Source organism: Montipora foliosa, unplaced genomic scaffold (genome assembly GCF_036669935.1).
Source record: "Montipora foliosa isolate CH-2021 unplaced genomic scaffold, ASM3666993v2 scaffold_209, whole genome shotgun sequence".
Lineage (NCBI taxonomy): Eukaryota > Metazoa > Cnidaria > Anthozoa > Scleractinia > Acroporidae > Montipora > Montipora foliosa.
Window position 1 is genome coordinate 43,974 of NW_027179511.1, and position 15,945 is coordinate 59,918.

Here is a 15,945-nt window from a genome sequence, read left to right on the forward strand (position 1 = left end):
AGAGCTCGTAAGGGTGACCGTGGGGCGGAATAAAATGATGCAACCACAAGAGTGTGCAGAGCCAACAGAAGCAACTGCATTAAAACCAGATGAACGAAACCAGACTGACATTCACTGTCTGAAGAGCAGTGGGCCCTCTTGTAGGCAGACAATGTCAGGGACCTGAGGAAAGGAACGTAACCAGTGCAGAACACCAGCGCGCTTGGACGAGTCCCTGAGACCATTGGTGTTTAAGGAGAGGATAGAGAGAGCCATAACTGAGAAGAAAGAGAGAGACAGCACAACTAGGAGCGACGGCTCCGAACCGGGGCAGGGGGAGCCAAGGAGGGAAGGCCAGAATGAACAGCCCTCCCAGACTCCCTGCCCTTTCCAGACTTCGAGCGGCCGGGGACCGCAGAACCAGGAAGAGGTTTCTTCGCTTTCTTCTTAGACTTGACCTGATCATCAGAGGAAGCCTCAACATCCGAAAGTCCACGCTTAGTGACTGGTGAATCAGTCAGCTCGACCTCGTTAACCATTACGGGAGACAGAGATAGAACCTGTGGGGTATTTACAGGGGTTACATTGATGCCCGTTAAAGGGTCATCGTCACTAAATATACTTTGACTGTATTCAGTCTCATTAACTAGTTCATTATCATTCGTATCCATTTCTTTTCCATTATTACTATTATCCATTTCCATTTCTTTTCCATTAACTACAGCATTATTTGTCATTTCTTTTCCAGTAACTACATTATTACTATTATCCATTTCCATTTCTTTTCCATTAACTATAGTAGTATTGTCCATTACACCAACTACGTTACTACTAGTGTTAACATTGTATTACTCTGTGGCGCAGCCAAACCATCAGACGCAGCGGCGGGGGAGGCAGCCACCTGCACGCGCGTCGAGGACCCACCATTACCGTTTTAGGGAGGGCCGCACCCTCCTTAACATTTACTGGTGGCAGGAGAGGCCATGGGTGGAGTACCAGGGGGGATAACTCATTGTCCCTGAGGTCGGTGTGGGAACCCCAACTTGAAATACCAGGTTGCGTGGGGGCAGGAGGACGAAGGGTTACCCCCTCGTCCCCAGAGTCCTCATGGTCAGAGCTTGCAGGAGAAGTGGGAAGGTCCTCAGGACCAGAACTGACATCCAGGAGGGGAGGCAGCGACTCCGGGGGAGTGGCACCAACAACAAGTGAAGCGGACGGATGGGCGGGGGTCGCAGGCGAAGATGGTGGGTTCCCCCAGGCATTGGGGGGGTTGGGCAATCCCTGGCCATGTGACCAGGCTCCCGACACCTGCGGCACTTCCCGCGCAAGTCACAGTTTTTGGTGAGGTGTTCCCCACGACAGATATCACATTCGGCCGGCTGACCCACATACCACACCTTACATTTATATCCAGCAATGTCCAGATTACGAGGGATCCGGCCAGAACGAACCATTTTGATGATACGGGCTCCAGTGCAGATTGCAGGGTCACCCGGGTAATGCTGGTGCCTTATCGTCTCCACCTTCCCGTACGAGGAAAAGTAGGGCCGGAGGCGATCATCACTCTCCTCAAAGGGATAGTGATACAACATAACATTTTGAGCTCGAGGCCCAGCATACATGACTTTGCACTTAGCACCAGCTAAAGTGACAAAATCATAACCTTCAACAATATTTTTACATTTTGGGTCAGCGAAAGTAATCTGAACCAGTTTTACGGGAACAAACTGAATACTGTCAATCACAAAGGGGGTGAACTTTCCCTTGATGGCTGTAACAAGTTCCGCCCTGGGAACAGAGGTTGGAACATCGGAAAGGTCGAGGACTACTGTCCTCTTAAAGGCCGCAAGAGGCATGATGAAAAGGGAAAAAGAGAAAAAACAGTCCCCCCGGAAAGCAAAGCTCCCAGGAAGGGAACAGAAAGACTGGCTACCCTGGGTTATGGCAGGACGCCAAGCATAAGTCCCCAGGAGGGTCACCAGTAAAACTCAGGAATCAAAAATCTTACCACAAATCCCAAAAACGCTTGTCCCCACACTCCAATTCCAATACGGAACTTACGCGTACCACAAGGAAAGGCACGAACCTGGCAGATAATAAAAACCCGCGTCAGGTAAGTATGCCTTTTCAACCTCTCCGGAACCGCAAAAACGCAACTTGTCTGCGCATACCATGTGGTAATGGGGGTCACGTGCTCCTCGTCCTGTCGTGTCGTGCTGTCCACTCGCTGCTATGCTACCTAGAAAAGAGAAGAGAAATGTGAAGGTTGGTTGCTTGGTCATTTGTTCTGCTTTCACTTGATTATTTCTTCCCCAGAGGGAAGTGGGCCACGCTCGGAGGTAGTGCTATACCGAGGCAACCCGTGGCCGGGACGAGGCAAGCCTCTTTTCCACGGCCCAGTTCCAAAAATCAGTTTAATATATGAGCTGCTCGATGAGCAGCGTATCAGATATTAAGCTGATAAGAACAGATACTACACTTGATCTTAGCCAAAAGGCCGAGAAGCCGATGCCCGTAAATGCTCACAGCGGACAAGGTGCTCCCAGTCTCATGGCCACGAGATATGGTGGTCCGATTACAATCCGTGCCAAGGAAGGAATGCCCAAAGCCAACCTGAAAGCGAGGCGCACACAACGATCGCCCTTGTACAGTGGGCAGCAGGACCAGCATTGCATGGCACTTGCGTTGACGGCAAGAGGACAAATGCACATTGTGCTTGCTCTGACCTCGTTTTTATTTTCCCTTATAACAAAGTTAATTTTCACGGCGAATTACTTGTCTACGACCATACCACAGGGAAAACACCGGTTCTCGTCCGATCACCGAAGTTAAGCCCTGTCGGGCGGGGTTAGTACTTGGATGGGAGACCGCCTGGGAATACCCCGTGTTGTAGGCTTCCCTTTTTCCTTCTGTACACTTGATTATCTCAAAAAATCTCAGTTTCCTTTAATGAAAGAACATTCCAAACCAGGTTTTTTGAACACAACATGCCAACGATATGTCAAAGATGAGACATACAACAAAAACAAAATAGTTCACACGAGAAAGTGGAACTTGTATTCCCAAGGGAGCGCGTGCGCGCGAGATCTTATCAATCCAACGTTTATGACATGAAACGTATCTTTTCGTGTGAGCAAAGAACAGGATACGACAAGTAAAAAATGCATGCACTGTTATGCATTAGATGGAAGTTAACCTAGCCCGGATGATATGCATACAACGAAGGCTACAACACTACAACATTGATCCTGCGAAAACGTGACTTACGTGACGTAGCGCACTTCAAAGTCTTACTGTTCCCTGCTCAACACGGACAGTACGTATTCAAAGGGCCGATAAGACACTATCCTGACCATGAAAGATTTACTTTTTATGATAACAATCCAATTAACTGATAACATAGAGAAACCACAAAGTGTTGGCCACAGAAATGTAACGCCAACTGATCTGGCGGGTCCTCAGTTACTCAATGCAAAACGGGCTCTCCAGAACGCAACATAACACAACGCAAAAGAAATCTATCGCGATGGAGCAGTACAAACACACATCCACTTACGTTTTCGAAACGATGCACGAGGATAAGAGCTCGACCCGCTGGCATTTTCTTGTCTCACTCGTCTATCGATGGAAATCGATGCGGCTGAAATAAACACGTCCTCTCGCTCTCTCTACGGCCAAGAATGAAAGAAATAAAATCACAGTTTTGCAGTGCACCAAGTACGGAACATTCACCTACAATTTCAGCAGTGGAATTCACAAATACAACTCACCTTCCTTAGTCCTTACACCGCCACCGCATCTCCTTCCCTGCCCTGCCTGAAACGTTACCAACAAACCTTCCCATTAGCCAACTTTGCCACCGGGGTTTGGTGCGGGGACTAGCGCGAACGCAGGTCCCCACTACCAGAAATTATACGCTCGAGTTACCCACATTTGGGGTAATCGCAAGGGTCAACCCAATCGAAGTGCAATGAAAGAGCCTCACCTTGAGAGGACTGCCTCCCTGATCACAGTGCCTCCCGCGTCAGGTAAGTATGCCTTTTCAACCTCTCCGGAACCGCAAAACGCAACTTGTCTGCGCATACCATGTGGTAATGGGGGTCACGTGCTCCTCGTCCTGTCGTGTCGTGCTGTCCACTCGCTGCTATGCTACCTAGAAAAGAGAAGAGAATGTGAAGGTTGGTTGCTTGGTCATTTGTTCTGCTTTCACTTGATTATTTCTTCCCCAGAGGGAAGTGGGCCACGCTCGGAGGTAGTGCTATACCGAGGCAACCCGTGGCCGGGACGAGGCAAGCCTCTTTTCCACGGCCCAGTTCCAAAAATCAGTTTAATATATGAGCTGCTCGATGAGCAGCATCAGATATTAAGCTGATAAGAACAGATACTACACTTGATCTTAGCCAAAAGGCCGAGAAGCCGATGCCCGTAAATGCTCACAGCGGACAAGGTGCTCCCAGTCTCATGGCCACGAGATATGGTGGTCCGATTACAATCCGTGCCAAGGAAGGAATGCCCAAAGCCAACCTGAAAGCGAGGCGCACACAACGATCGCCCTTGTACAGTGGGCAGCAGGACCAGCATTGCATGGCACTTGCGTTGACGGCAAGAGGACAAATGCACATTGTGCTTGCTCTGACCTCGTTTTTATTTTCCCTTATAACAAAGTTAATTTTCACGGCGAATTACTTGTCTACGACCATACCACAGGGAAAACACCGGTTCTCGTCCGATCACCGAAGTTAAGCCCTGTCGGGCGGGGTTAGTACTTGGATGGGAGACCGCCTGGGAATACCCCGTGTTGTAGGCTTCCCTTTTTCCTTCTGTACACTTGATTATCTCAAAAAATCTCAGTTTCCTTTAATGAAAGAACATTCCAAACCAGGTTTTTTGAACACAACATGCCAACGATATGTCAAAGATGAGACATACAACAAAAACAAAATAGTTCACACGAGAAAGTGGAACTTGTATTCCCAAGGGAGCGCGTGCGCGCGAGATCTTATCAATCCAACGTTTATGACATGAAACGTATCTTTTCGTGTGAGCAAAGAACAGGATACGACAAGTAAAAAATGCATGCACTGTTATGCATTAGATGGAAGTTAACCTAGCCCGGATGATATGCATACAACGAAGGCTACAACACTACAACATTGATCCTGCGAAAACGTGACTTACGTGACGTAGCGCACTTCAAAGTCTTACTGTTCCCTGCTCAACACGGACAGTACGTATTCAAAGGGCCGATAAGACACTATCCTGACCATGAAAGATTTACTTTTTATGATAACAATCCAATTAACTGATAACATAGAGAAACCACAAAGTGTTGGCCACAGAAATGTAACGCCAACTGATCTGGCGGGTCCTCAGTTACTCAATGCAAAACGGGCTCTCCAGAACGCAACATAACACAACGCAAAAGAAATCTATCGCGATGGAGCAGTACAAACACACATCCACTTACGTTTTCGAAACGATGCACGAGGATAAGAGCTCGACCCGCTGGCATTTTCTTGTCTCACTCGTCTATCGATGGAAATCGATGCGGCTGAAATAAACACGTCCTCTCGCTCTCTCTACGGCCAAGAATGAAAGAAATAAAATCACAGTTTTGCAGTGCACCAAGTACGGAACATTCACCTACAATTTCAGCAGTGGAATTCACAAATACAACTCACCTTCCTTAGTCCTTACACCGCCACCGCATCTCCTTCCCTGCCCTGCCTGAAACGTTACCAACAAACCTTCCCATTAGCCAACTTTGCCACCGGGGTTTGGTGCGGGGACTAGCGCGAACGCAGGTCCCCACTACCAGAAATTATACGCTCGAGTTACCCACATTTGGGGTAATCGCAAGGGTCAACCCAATCGAAGTGCAATGAAAGAGCCTCACCTTGAGAGGACTGCCTCCCTGATCACAGTGCCTCCCGCGTCAGGTAAGTATGCCTTTTCAACCTCTCCGGAACCGCAAAACGCAATTTGTCTGCGCAATTACCATGTGGTAATGGGGGTCACGTGCTCCTCGTCCTGTCGTGTCGTATGTCCACTCGCTGCTATGCTACCTAGAAACGAGCAGAGAATGTGAAGGGTGGTTGCTTGGTCATTTGTTTTGCTTTCACTTGAGTATTGCTTCCCCAGAGGGAAGTGGGCCACGCTCGGAGGTAGTGCTATTACCGAGGCAACCCGTGGCCGGGACGAGTTTTGCAAGGCCTCTTTTCCACGGCCCAGTTCCACAAAATCAGTTTAATATATGAGCTGCTCGATGAGCAGCGTATCAGATATTAAGCTGATAAGAACAGATACGACACTTGATCTTAGCACAAAAGGCCGAGAAGCACGATGCCCGTAAATGCTCACAGCGGACAAGGTGCTCCCAGTCTCATGGCCACGAGATATGGTGGTCCGATTACAATCCGTGCCAAGGAAGGAATGCCCAAAGCCAACCTGAAAGCGAGGCGCACACAACGATCGCCCCTGTACAGTGGGCAGCAGGACCAGCATTGCATGGCACTTGCGTTGACGGCAAGAGGACAAATGCACATTGTGCTTGCTCTGACCTCGTTTTTATTTTCCCTTATAACAAAGTTAATTTTCACGGCGAATTACTTGTCTACGACCATACCACAGGGAAAACACCGGTTCTCGTCCGATCACCGAAGTTAAGCCCTGTCGGGCGGGGTTAGTACTTGGATGGGAGACCGCCTGGGAATACCCCGTGTTGTAGGCTTCCCTTTTTCCTTCTGTACACTTGATTATCTCAAAAAATCTCAGTTTCCTTTAATGAAAGAACATTCCAAACCAGGTTTTTGAACACAACATGCCAACGATATGTCAAAGATGAGACATACAACAAAAACAAAATAGTTCACACGAGAAAGTGGAACTTGTATTCCCAAGGGAGCGCGTGCGCGCGAGATCTTATCAATCCAACGTTTATGACATGAAACGTATCTTTTTCGTGTGAGCAAAGAACAGGATACGACAAGTAAAAAATGCATGCACTGTTATGCATTAGATGGAAGTTAACCTAGCCCGGATGATATGCATACAACGAAGGCTACAACACTACAACATTGATCCTGCGAAAACGTGACTTACGTGACGTAGCGCACTTCAAAGTCTTACTGTTCCTGCCTCAACACGGACAGTACGTATTCAAAGGGCCGATAAGACACTATCCTGACCATGAAAGATTTACTTTTTATGATAACAATCCAATTAACTGATAACATAGAGAAACCACAAAGTGTTGGCCACAGAAATGTAACGCCAACTGATCTGGCGGGTCCTCAGTTACTCAATGCAAAACGGGCTCTCCAGAACGCAACATAACACAACGCAAAAGAAATCTATCGCGATGGAGCAGTACAAACACACATCCACTTACGTTTTCGAAACGATGCACGAGGATAAGAGCTCGACCCGCTGGCATTTTCTTGTCTCACTCGTCTATCGATGGAAATCGATGCGGCTGAAATAAACACGTCCTCTCGCTCTCTCTACGGCCAAGAATGAAAGAAATAAAATCACAGTTTTGCAGTGCACCAAGTACGGAACATTCACCTACAATTTCAGCAGTGGAATTCACAAATACAACTCACCTTCCTTAGTCCTACACCGCCACCGCATCTCCTTCCCTGCCCTGCCTGAAACGTTACCAACAAACCTTCCCATTAGCCAACTTTGCCACCGGGGTTTGGTGCGGGGACTAGCGCGAACGCAGGTCCCCACTACCAGAAATTATACGCTCGAGTTACCCACATTTGGGGTAATCGCAAGGGTCAACCCAATCGAAGTGCAATGAAAGAGCCTCACCTTGAGAGGACTGCCTCCCTGATCACAGTGCCTCCCGCGTCAGGTAAGTATGCCTTTTCAACCTCTCCGGAACCGCAAAACGCAACTTGTCTGCGCATACCATGTGGTAATGGGGGTCACGTGCTCCTCGTCCTGTCGTGTCGTGCTGTCCACTCGCTGCTATGCTACCTAGAAAAGAGAAGAGAATGTGAAGGTTGGTTGCTTGGTCATTTGTTCTGCTTTCACTTGATTATTTCTTCCCCAGAGGGAAGTGGGCCACGCTCGGAGGTAGTGCTATACCGAGGCAACCCGTGGCCGGGACGAGGCAAGCCTCTTTTCCACGGCCCAGTTCCAAAAATCAGTTTAATATATGAGCTGCTCGATGAGCAGCGTGAATGGCAGACCAAAGGTCACCAGTCGACAGACTCATCCAACGCCTGAGGCATTGGTCACCAGTATTAGGCGACAGAGGCGAAATAAAACTAAGCAAATCAGGTGGTACAGAGGGTGAATTAAGCAGGTGGCCCGAAGCGAAAAACGAGCTTGTTGGAAACATAGAGGCGATGACTCCATCCGCCCCCCACTGGCGGGCAAAATAACGTCGACGTCTCCGGGTTGAAAAACGCTTGAAGAGCAAGGGGAGGTGGAACTTGACACGGGCCTTTGCTCCCTCAATGACGGCGAGGGCCCCAGGTTGACAGAACGAAAGCGGTAGTCATTGCGGGCCAGCCAGATGTGAAACTTACAGGCACACAACAGGTAACTGAAGACTTTGGGCACTGCGTGAAGCTCAGTGGAATTGAAACCAAAAAGTAAATGGCGACGCTCAAGCACAGGACACATAGGCGAGAAATGAAAAAGGAGGGACTGTAGCCAACCAACAACACTTTGAGCAAGGGGACACACAAAGAGCAAATGCGACAGTGACTCGACGACAGGACCACAAAAACAAGCGGAGGAGACAGATAAACCAAAAGAGAGAAGACGCTCAGCAGTGTAAATCACACCATGAGCTACCTTCCAGGAGAAATCAACAACAAAGCGGTCAAAATCAAAGAAGTGGAACTGGCGCCACGTATCATACCAGTAAAGGTCCCCAAAGGAGGGAAAGAACTTAACTACACAGTGCGGTGTGACAGAGGAACAGGATAAAAGAAACTGGTAACCGACTTTGGCAGAGAAAAAAAGCCACGGAGGCGACAACGTGAGGGTCAGAGGATGCGAAAACCAAAGTTCCCCGGGAGGGGGAAAAAGAGCCACCAAGCGACTCCCAGGCCAAAAGCAAAGAGGAGTAAAATGGCGGTAACAGGGACCTGTCGAAGGCAGCGGGACGGGAGAAAACATCAAGAGAGGAGGCAGCAAAACACGATTGAAACCAGTACGACACAAAGGAGGACCAGCTTGACGAGGACAAAGTAGACCGTTTGACCCACTGACCCAGAAGCGACCAAACCTTGAGCTTAATGTCCACCACCGAGAAACCTCCCAGCGATGTGGGCTGAACGACCACAGCACGTGCAACGAGCTCCCGCTTGGTTTTCCAGAAGAATGAGAAAACAAGGGAGTTAAGTTCTTTAAGTACCCAGGGGGGCATGTGGACCAGGGATGCCACATACCAAACCCTGGCGAGGGCCAGGCAATTGATGACCAAAGCCTTGCCATGAAAAGACAAGGAGCGCTGACGCCAGGAGGAGAGGACGCGTTCCACAGCCTCTATCCGAGGCCGCCAATTAGTTCATCAATGTCATGCGGGCCAATGAAGACTCCGAGGATTTTAAGCTTAGAAGATGTCCAGTCGAGAGGGACAGGGGGGTCAGTTCGGCCAGCCCAAGACCCCAGCCACAAGCCGCGAGACTTTGTCAGGTTGAGCTTGGATCCAGAACCAAGCTCATACCTTGTGTAGGTGTCAAAAACAGCCCTAATGGAGGCATCGGAGGACAAGATGAGCGATGTGTCATCCGCGTACTGGGAAATTGGAGAGAGCGGTGAGGGCAGTCCAGGCAGCAAAGGTCCAGTAATGGCGGGATTTGCTCGAATATTGGCGGCCAAGACCTCAGCGACCATAACATACAGCAAAGGTGCGAGGGGGCAGCCTTGACGCACCCCCCGTGTGAGACTGAAAAAGTTTGAGACATGACCGTTAACAATGACAGCACTCTGAACAGCATTATAGAAAAGGCGGATCCAGCGCAGAAAGGAGGTTTGGAAACCCATTCTGCAGAGGGTGGCATGCAGAAAGGACCAATCAACGCGATCAAACGCTTTTTCTTGGTCGAGCGAGAGGATGGCACAAGGAGACCCGGATTGCGTGGCGTAATGGACCATGTCTCGGAGATAAGCGACGTTCTCACCAATATAACGACCGGGGACACCACAGGTTTGATCCTCAGCCACCACGGCATGAATAACCTTCAGGAGACGCCCAGCGATGACGCGGGCAGCGAGCTTGTAGTCCACACTAAGGAGGGAAATTGGCCGCCAGTTACGAGGGTTCAGCCGGTCACCCGTCTTAAAGATGAGAGAAATGATGCCTCGACGCTGAGAGAGGCTGAGAGTGCCAGCCTCATAACATGAGTTCAGGACGAGCACGAGGTCCTGTCCGAGCACCGGCCAGAATTTGACATAAAACTCCATAGGGAGGCCATCCAAGCCCGGGGTCTTGCCTCGAGCCATCCCACATAAAGCAGTATAACACTCCTCCGACTGGAGAGGACCATCACACTGTTGAGCCTGGTCGGCGGACAAGGTGGAGGTGAGGGCGTCGAGCAGGGAAAGAGCCACGTCCCCGTCAGTAGGCTCGGCACTAAACAAGTTAGAATAAAAGGAAGCAAAAGCCTGGCATAGGTCCTTTGAACTCGAGACCACTGTGCCATCATCGCATCGAAGTGCTGAAATAAGTCGGTCGGCGGCACGCTTCTTTTCCAGACGGAAGAAAAAGGCCGAGGAGGTTTCACCTTCCTCAACCCATTGGCCCGAGCACGGACTTGGGCTCCCCGAGCTGCCTCGAGGTCTAGGGCAGCAAGGGCAGACAGGGTAGAATGGTACGGCTCAACACAGGAGGTGAAACCGGCATCAACACGGTTCTTAAGATGCCCAGCTAGTCGGCCAAGGAGGTCTCGACACTGCGATGTTTTCTTTCGAGCGCTCAGCGCAATATTTAATTGTGAGGCCTTTGATTTGGCTCTTGCCCTTATCCCACCACTTAGCTAGTGACGGGAAGGACAGCATGGACTGCCTCCAAACGGACCAAAAATTAGTGATATGCTGGATATAGTCCTCATCATTGAGGACAGAAATGTTGAGCTTCCAGAAACTGTCCCAGGAGCAGCAATGTCTGGGACACTACAAGAAAGCACCACACCACAGTGATCCGAAAACGGACAAGGAATAATATCGCAAGTCAAGACTGATGGTAACAGGAGTACGGGGCACCAATGAGATCAATACGGGAGGCCATAAGGCCGTCTGAGCGAGTCCAAGAGAAGGCAGAATCGGAAGGATGCAGGTGCCTCCAAATGTCCAGACAACAGCAGGAGTCAAAAAGACGTTTTAAGGTAGCAGTACTTTCGCGGGAAGTGTCAGAGACATTGGAGCCCCGACGATCGAGGGCGCGGTCGAACACAGTGTTAAAGTCCCCGGCAAGGAAGGTCGGATAGGTGGGATCAACCCAAGACGAGACGTCGTCCAGGAAGTCGTCACGGGCTGGGTTGCGATTGGGGGCGTAGAGACAGCAGATACGAAACGGGTGCCCAGAATGGGTAAAGTGGCAAAAAACAACACGCCCAGCGGTGTCACACCAAGAGCTCGTAAGGGTGACCGTGGGGCGGAATAAAATGATGCAACCACAAGAGTGTGCAGAGCCAACAGAAGCAACTGCATTAAAACCAGATGAACGAAACCAGACTGACATTCACTGTCTGAAGAGCAGTGGGCCCTCTTGTAGGCAGACAATGTCAGGGACCTGAGGAAAGGAACGTAACCAGTGCAGAACACCAGCGCGCTTGGACGAGTCCCTGAGACCATTGGTGTTTAAGGAGAGGATAGAGAGAGCCATAACTGAGAAGAAAGAGAGAGACAGCACAACTAGGAGCGACGGCTCCGAACCGGGGCAGGGGGAGCCAAGGAGGGAAGGCCAGAATGAACAGCCCTCCCAGACTCCCTGCCCTTTCCAGACTTCGAGCGGCCGGGGACCGCAGAACCAGGAAGAGGTTTCTTCGCTTTCTTCTTAGACTTGACCTGATCATCAGAGGAAGCCTCAACATCCGAAAGTCCACGCTTAGTGACTGGTGAATCAGTCAGCTCGACCTCGTTAACCATTACGGGAGACAGAGATAGAACCTGTGGGGTATTTACAGGGGTTACATTGATGCCCGTTAAAGGGTCATCGTCACTAAATATACTTTGACTGTATTCAGTCTCATTAACTAGTTCATTATCATTCGTATCCATTTCTTTTCCATTATTACTATTATCCATTTCCATTTCTTTTCCATTAACTACAGCATTATTTGTCATTTCTTTTCCAGTAACTACATTATTACTATTATCCATTTCCATTTCTTTTCCATTAACTATAGTAGTATTGTCCATTACACCAACTACGTTACTACTAGTGTTAACATTGTATTACTCTGTGGCGCAGCCAAACCATCAGACGCAGCGGCGGGGGAGGCAGCCACCTGCACGCGCGTCGAGGACCCACCATTACCGTTTTAGGGAGGGCCGCACCCTCCTTAACATTTACTGGTGGCAGGAGAGGCCATGGGTGGAGTACCAGGGGGGATAACTCATTGTCCCTGAGGTCGGTGTGGGAACCCCAACTTGAAATACCAGGTTGCGTGGGGGCAGGAGGACGAAGGGTTACCCCCTCGTCCCCAGAGTCCTCATGGTCAGAGCTTGCAGGAGAAGTGGGAAGGTCCTCAGGACCAGAACTGACATCCAGGAGGGGAGGCAGCGACTCCGGGGGAGTGGCACCAACAACAAGTGAAGCGGACGGATGGGCGGGGGTCGCAGGCGAAGATGGTGGGTTCCCCCAGGCATTGGGGGGGTTGGGCAATCCCTGGCCATGTGACCAGGCTCCCGACACCTGCGGCACTTCCCGCGCAAGTCACAGTTTTTGGTGAGGTGTTCCCCACGACAGATATCACATTCGGCCGGCTGACCCACATACCACACCTTACATTTATATCCAGCAATGTCCAGATTACGAGGGATCCGGCCAGAACGAACCATTTTGATGATACGGGCTCCAGTGCAGATTGCAGGGTCACCCGGGTAATGCTGGTGCCTTATCGTCTCCACCTTCCCGTACGAGGAAAAGTAGGGCCGGAGGCGATCATCACTCTCCTCAAAGGGATAGTGATACAACATAACATTTTGAGCTCGAGGCCCAGCATACATGACTTTGCACTTAGCACCAGCTAAAGTGACAAAATCATAACCTTCAACAATATTTTTACATTTTGGGTCAGCGAAAGTAATCTGAACCAGTTTTACGGGAACAAACTGAATACTGTCAATCACAAAGGGGGTGAACTTTCCCTTGATGGCTGTAACAAGTTCCGCCCTGGGAACAGAGGTTGGAACATCGGAAAGGTCGAGGACTACTGTCCTCTTAAAGGCCGCAAGAGGCATGATGAAAAGGGAAAAAGAGAAAAAACAGTCCCCCCGGAAAGCAAAGCTCCCAGGAAGGGAACAGAAAGACTGGCTACCCTGGGTTATGGCAGGACGCCAAGCATAAGTCCCCAGGAGGGTCACCAGTAAAACTCAGGAATCAAAAATCTTACCACAAATCCCAAAAACGCTTGTCCCCACACTCCAATTCCAATACGGAACTTACGCGTACCACAAGGAAAGGCACGAACCTGGCAGATAATAAAAACCCGCGTCAGGTAAGTATGCCTTTTCAACCTCTCCGGAACCGCAAAAACGCAACTTGTCTGCGCATACCATGTGGTAATGGGGGTCACGTGCTCCTCGTCCTGTCGTGTCGTGCTGTCCACTCGCTGCTATGCTACCTAGAAAAGAGAAGAGAAATGTGAAGGTTGGTTGCTTGGTCATTTGTTCTGCTTTCACTTGATTATTTCTTCCCCAGAGGGAAGTGGGCCACGCTCGGAGGTAGTGCTATACCGAGGCAACCCGTGGCCGGGACGAGGCAAGCCTCTTTTCCACGGCCCAGTTCCAAAAATCAGTTTAATATATGAGCTGCTCGATGAGCAGCGTATCAGATATTAAGCTGATAAGAACAGATACTACACTTGATCTTAGCCAAAAGGCCGAGAAGCCGATGCCCGTAAATGCTCACAGCGGACAAGGTGCTCCCAGTCTCATGGCCACGAGATATGGTGGTCCGATTACAATCCGTGCCAAGGAAGGAATGCCCAAAGCCAACCTGAAAGCGAGGCGCACACAACGATCGCCCTTGTACAGTGGGCAGCAGGACCAGCATTGCATGGCACTTGCGTTGACGGCAAGAGGACAAATGCACATTGTGCTTGCTCTGACCTCGTTTTTATTTTCCCTTATAACAAAGTTAATTTTCACGGCGAATTACTTGTCTACGACCATACCACATGGTATAATCCTTTTCTAGTCCTATCACCGAAGTTAAGCCCTGTCGGGCGGGGTTAGTACTTGGATGGGAGACCGCCTGGGAATACCCCGTGTTGTAGGCTTCCCTTTTTCCTTCTGTACACTTGATTATCTCAAAAAATCTCAGTTTCCTTAATGAAAGAACATTCCAAACCAGGTTTTTTGAACACAACATGCCAACGATATGTCAAAGATGAGACATACAACAAAAACAAAATAGTTCACACGAGAAAGTGGAACTTGTATTCCCAAGGGAGCGCGTGCGCGCGAGATCTTATCAATCCAACGTTTATGACATGAAACGTATCTTTTCGTGTGAGCAAAGAACAGGATACGACAAGTAAAAAATGCATGCACTGTTATGCATTAGATGGAAGTTAACCTAGCCCGGATGATATGCATACAACGAAGGCTACAACACTACAACATTGATCCTGCGAAAAACGTGACTTACGTGACGTAGCGCACTTCAAAGTCTTACTGTTCCCTGCTCAACACGGACAGTACGTATTCAAAGGGCCGATAAGACACTATCCTGACCATGAAAGATTTACTTTTTATGATAACAATCCAATTAACTGATAACATAGAGAAACCACAAAGTGTTGGCCACAGAAATGTAACGCCAACTGATCTGGCGGGTCCTCAGTTACTCAATGCAAAACGGGCTCTCCAGAACGCAACATAACACAACGCAAAAGAAATCTATCGCGATGGAGCAGTACAAACACACATCCACTTACGTTTTCGAAACGATGCACGAGGATAAGAGCTCGACCCGCTGGCATTTTCTTGTCTCACTCGTCTATCGATGGAAATCGATGCGGCTGAAATAAACACGTCCTCTCGCTCTCTCTACGGCCAAGAATGAAAGAAATAAAATCACAGTTTTGCAGTGCACCAAGTACGGAACATTCACCTACAATTTCAGCAGTGGAATTCACAAATACAACTCACCTTCCTTAGTCCTTACACCGCCACCGCATCTCCTTCCCTGCCCTGCCTGAAACGTTACCAACAAACCTTCCCATTAGCCAACTTTGCCACCGGGGTTTGGTGCGGGGACTAGCGCGAACGCAGGTCCCCACTACCAGAAATTATACGCTCGAGTTACCCACATTTGGGGTAATCGCAAGGGTCAACCCAATCGAAGTGCAATGAAAGAGCCTCACCTTGAGAGGACTGCCTCCCTGATCACAGTGCCTCCCGCGTCAGGTAAGTATGCCTTTTCAACCTCTCCGGAACCGCAAAACGCAACTTGTCTGCGCATACCATGTGGTAATGGGGGTCACGTGCTCCTCGTCCTGTCGTGTCGTGCTGTCCACTCGCTGCTATGCTACCTAGAAAAGAGAAGAGAATGTGAAGGTTGGTTGCTTGGTCATTGTTCTGCTTTCACTTGATTATTTCTTCCCAGAGGGAAGTGGGCCACGCTCGGAGGTAGTGCTATACCGAGGCAACCCGTGGCCGGGACGACGGCACGCCTCTTTTCCACGGCCCAGTTCCAAAAATCAGTTTAATATATGAGCTGCTCGATGAGCACGGCGTCTCAGATATTAAGCTGATAAGAACAGATATTAC

At 49.5% G+C, this 15,945-nt stretch overlaps 12 non-coding genes and 2 pseudogenes across 12 annotated transcripts; 4 read left to right on the forward strand and 10 right to left on the reverse strand.

Moving 5' to 3' along the window:
- Positions 1 to 2,296: 2,296 nt before the first annotated feature.
- On the reverse strand, positions 2,297 to 2,488 carry LOC137986450 (U2 spliceosomal RNA). Its single transcript, XR_011119825.1, has one exon. It is a non-coding gene; the product is annotated as a U2 spliceosomal RNA (small nuclear RNA).
- Positions 2,489 to 2,756: 268 nt separating this feature from the next.
- Positions 2,757 to 2,875, forward strand: LOC137986427 (5S ribosomal RNA). Its single transcript, XR_011119804.1, has one exon. It is a non-coding gene; the product is annotated as a 5S ribosomal RNA (ribosomal RNA).
- A 976-nt stretch (positions 2,876 to 3,851) lies between these two features.
- LOC137986439 (U1 spliceosomal RNA) lies at positions 3,852 to 4,015 on the reverse strand. The gene has a single exon (XR_011119815.1). It is a non-coding gene; the product is annotated as a U1 spliceosomal RNA (small nuclear RNA).
- Positions 4,016 to 4,209: 194 nt separating this feature from the next.
- Positions 4,210 to 4,399, reverse strand: LOC137986452 (U2 spliceosomal RNA). Its single transcript, XR_011119827.1, has one exon. It is a non-coding gene; the product is annotated as a U2 spliceosomal RNA (small nuclear RNA).
- A 268-nt stretch (positions 4,400 to 4,667) lies between these two features.
- On the forward strand, positions 4,668 to 4,786 carry LOC137986428 (5S ribosomal RNA). Its single transcript, XR_011119805.1, has one exon. It is a non-coding gene; the product is annotated as a 5S ribosomal RNA (ribosomal RNA).
- A 976-nt stretch (positions 4,787 to 5,762) lies between these two features.
- Positions 5,763 to 5,926, reverse strand: LOC137986441 (U1 spliceosomal RNA). Its single transcript, XR_011119816.1, has one exon. It is a non-coding gene; the product is annotated as a U1 spliceosomal RNA (small nuclear RNA).
- A 195-nt stretch (positions 5,927 to 6,121) lies between these two features.
- On the reverse strand, positions 6,122 to 6,321 carry LOC137986453 (U2 spliceosomal RNA). Its single transcript, XR_011119828.1, has one exon. It is a non-coding gene; the product is annotated as a U2 spliceosomal RNA (small nuclear RNA).
- A 269-nt stretch (positions 6,322 to 6,590) lies between these two features.
- LOC137986429 (5S ribosomal RNA) lies at positions 6,591 to 6,709 on the forward strand. Its single transcript, XR_011119806.1, has one exon. It is a non-coding gene; the product is annotated as a 5S ribosomal RNA (ribosomal RNA).
- A 975-nt stretch (positions 6,710 to 7,684) lies between these two features.
- LOC137986442 (U1 spliceosomal RNA) lies at positions 7,685 to 7,848 on the reverse strand. Its single transcript, XR_011119817.1, has one exon. It is a non-coding gene; the product is annotated as a U1 spliceosomal RNA (small nuclear RNA).
- Positions 7,849 to 8,042: 194 nt separating this feature from the next.
- LOC137986463 (U2 spliceosomal RNA) lies at positions 8,043 to 8,233 on the reverse strand. The gene has a single exon (XR_011119836.1). It is a non-coding gene; the product is annotated as a U2 spliceosomal RNA (small nuclear RNA).
- Positions 8,234 to 13,871: 5,638 nt separating this feature from the next.
- Positions 13,872 to 14,063, reverse strand: LOC137986451 (U2 spliceosomal RNA). The gene has a single exon (XR_011119826.1). It is a non-coding gene; the product is annotated as a U2 spliceosomal RNA (small nuclear RNA).
- Positions 14,064 to 14,331: 268 nt separating this feature from the next.
- LOC137986431 (5S ribosomal RNA) lies at positions 14,332 to 14,450 on the forward strand (annotated as a pseudogene).
- Positions 14,451 to 15,426: 976 nt separating this feature from the next.
- On the reverse strand, positions 15,427 to 15,590 carry LOC137986443 (U1 spliceosomal RNA). The gene has a single exon (XR_011119818.1). It is a non-coding gene; the product is annotated as a U1 spliceosomal RNA (small nuclear RNA).
- Positions 15,591 to 15,782: 192 nt separating this feature from the next.
- LOC137986454 (U2 spliceosomal RNA) lies at positions 15,783 to 15,945 on the reverse strand (annotated as a pseudogene; the record flags this gene model as incomplete).